Here is a 3,024-nt window from a genome sequence, read left to right on the forward strand (position 1 = left end):
GGGGGGGGGGGGAGAACGGTGCTGGGAATATAGACGTCTCAGAATGCACCACGAGAGACAAGGGGATGGTGTCTATTGTCCCAGAGCGCCCGTTCGAAGGCTACCTAGTGGAACATCTTTTCTCAAAATGCCTCATCACGCCAGCGGCAAGAGTATTTAAGTGGCCCGACGGCGGGCCCCTGGGTTGCATGGGGCGTGTGGGAAGGGAAGCTGGGCAGGCCAGAGCAGGTAGGCAGGGTAGCAGGTGGCAGGGCAAGCAGGCCGGGCACTGGTGGTGTGCCAGGGTTCTGAGCTGGTCGGGGGTGTGGGCTGGGGCTGGGTGGGCGAGCGGGGCGGGCAGGCAGGCAGGAAAAGGAGGGAGCGGGCACGGGCTGGGGGCAAAAGCCTACAGCACCCGGTATTCCCAGGCGGTCTCCCATCCAAGTACTAACCAGGCCCGACCCTGCTTAGCTTCCCAGATCACACAAGATCGGGCGCATTCAGGGTGGTACACCGACTCACAGCCGCTCTTCAGCCTGCTGCCGCCCCTGCCCACACCGCCAGGCCAACACCGGCCCACCTCCTGCTTCAGCGACCCCCAGGACACTCCAGCTCTCTTCCCAGGCCGCCTCCCCCTGCCCGCAGCCAGGGTGCCTCACCCCGCACCCCCGCATTCTCCTCCTCCTGCCCGCCTCCCGCAGCTGGGGAGGCGCTGCTGCCTCCTCCTCCTCTGGAGAGGGCTGGAGGGATGGCCTTCGTGGCCGGGCTTTGAGGGGGCGCCTCACACTGCTGCGCCCTGCCCTCCTACGGCTGGGCACGACGCTGGGAGCCCCGGCAGCTGGCACACGCACGCACGCACGCACGCACCCACGGGGTAACAGACACCCAGCCCCGGCCGGAGGGCGGGTGGGCGGGCCCCGTGGAGACCTGGGGCCCCGGGGACGCTCCCCGCTCCCCATCCCACCACCTCTCCCACCACCACCCCTTCCCCCACAGCCACCCTCACTCCCGCCGAGCAAGCAAGCCAGGCAGCAAGCAATCAGCCACGCTGGGCACCACCACAGGTCGGGACCTGGGACCGGGCACCGGGAGCCGAGGGTCGCGAGGGAGCCGGGGTGGCCGGGCCGCGCCGCTCGGCACACTCCAGCGCACGGGGTCACCCTCACCCACCGACTGATGCACACACGCACGCACAGGTCAGCACGCAGGCAGCAGGCACGCACTCAGTCCTACACCACCCACAGGCTTCGAGGCACAAGAGGGATTTCGGTCCACAGGGCAGGTTTGCCCACGCCACAGTGGGGTGCCTGGGCATCCCCTACACCCAGGGCGGGACTGCTGCGTGTGTCTGCGGTGGGGGTGTGTCTTCGGGGGCCGGGGGAGGGTGCCCACCGGAGGGTTGCCGGCCGGGTGGGTGGGTGGGTTGTTGGGTGAGGGGATCCCTCGGGTTGCCTCTGGCAGGTGGCGTGCAGGCAAGTTTCTCCCCAGGCCTGGCACAGGACCACTGAGTGTGCGTGCAGGCGGGCCCTGCGCAGTGGCGAGCCTGGGCTGGCGAGGTGGTGCTGGTGTTGTTGCTGTTGGGGGCTGGCTGCGGGCGCTGTGTGCCCTGGAGGGGCCCGATTCCGGGTGTGGGTGTGGGTGTGGGTGCGGGCAGGTGGCCAGGGAGGCTGCGGGCCGAGGGCAGATGGTGGCGTGGCGTGCGTGAGTGTGTGCGTGCTTGGCAGAAGAGGTTGGCTGGGCGGCTGTGTGTGTGTGTGTGTGTGTGTGTGTGTGTGTGTGTGGCAGGTGGCTGTGCAGGGTAGGGCGGGCTGGGGTGCTGGCTAGTGTGTGTGGGGCCTCGGGGTGGGCAGCGCTGCACGCGGCGGTGGCGGCGGGCCCCTGGGTTGCATGGGGCGTGGGAGGCGTGTGGGAAGGGAAGCTGGGCAGGCCAGAGCAGGTAGGCAGGGTAGCAGGTGGCAGGGCAAGCAGGCCGGGCACTGGTGGTGTGCCGGGGTTCTGAGCTGGTCGGGGGTGTGGGCTGGGGCTGGGTGGGCGAGCGGGGCGGGCAGGCAGGCAGGAAAAGGAGGGAGCGGGCACGGGCTGGGGGCAAAAGCCTACAGCACCCGGTATTCCCAGGCGGTCTCCCATCCAAGTACTAACCAGGCCCGACCCTGCTTAGCTTCCCAGATCAGACGAGATCGGGTGCATTCAGGGTGGTACACCGCCTCACAGCCGCTCTTCAGCCTGCTGCCGCCCCTGCCCACACCGCCAGGCCAACACCGGCCCACCTCCTGCTTCAGCGACCCCCAGGACACTCCAGCTCTCTTCCCAGGCCGCCTCCCCCTGCCCGCAGCCAGGGTGCCTCACCCCGCACCCCCGCATTCTCCTCCTCCTGCCCGCCTCCCGCAGCTGGGGAGGCGCTGCTGCCTCCTCCTCCTCCTCTGGAGAGGGCTGGAGGGATGGCCTTCGTGGCCGGGCTTTGAGGGGGCGCCTCACACTGCTGTGCCCTGCCCTCCTACGGCTGGGCACGACGCTGGGAGCCCCGGCAGCTGGCACACGCACGCACGCACGCACCCACGGGGTAACAGATACCCAGCCCCGGCCGGAGGGCGGGTGGGCGGGCCCCGTGGAGACCTGGGGCCCCGGGGACGCTCCCAGCTCCCCATCCCACCACCTCTCCCACCACCACCCCTTCCCCCACAGCCACCCTCACTCCCGCCGAGCAAGCAAGCCAGGCAGCAAGCAATCAGCCACGCTGGGCACCACCACAGGTCGGGACCTGGGACCGGGCACCGGGAGCCGAGGGTCGCGAGGGAGCCGGGGTGGCCGGGCCGCGCCGCTCGGCACACTCCAGCGCACGGGGTCACCCTCACCCACCGACTGATGCACACACGCACGCACAGGCCAGCACGCAGGCAGCAGGCACGCACTCAGTCCTACACCACCCACAGGCTTCGAGGCACAAGAGGGATTTCGGTCCACAGGGCAGGTTTGCCCACGCCACAGTGGGGTGCCTGGGCATCCCCTACACCCAGGGCGGGACTGCTGCGTGTGTCTGCGGTGGGG

At 69.8% G+C, this 3,024-nt stretch overlaps 2 pseudogenes; both read right to left on the reverse strand.

Annotated features, from left to right (window-relative positions):
• Positions 1-382: 382 nt before the first annotated feature.
• On the reverse strand, positions 383-497 carry LOC121155742 (annotated as a pseudogene).
• A 1,572-nt stretch (positions 498-2,069) lies between these two features.
• Positions 2,070-2,184, reverse strand: LOC121155740 (annotated as a pseudogene).
• Between the last annotated feature and the right edge of the window lie 840 nt (positions 2,185-3,024).

The sequence above is a fragment of the Ochotona curzoniae genome, unplaced genomic scaffold (genome assembly GCF_017591425.1).
Source record: "Ochotona curzoniae isolate NIBS_2020 unplaced genomic scaffold, NIBS_Ocur_1.0 contig_3053, whole genome shotgun sequence".
Taxonomy (NCBI): Eukaryota; Metazoa; Chordata; class Mammalia; order Lagomorpha; family Ochotonidae; genus Ochotona; species Ochotona curzoniae.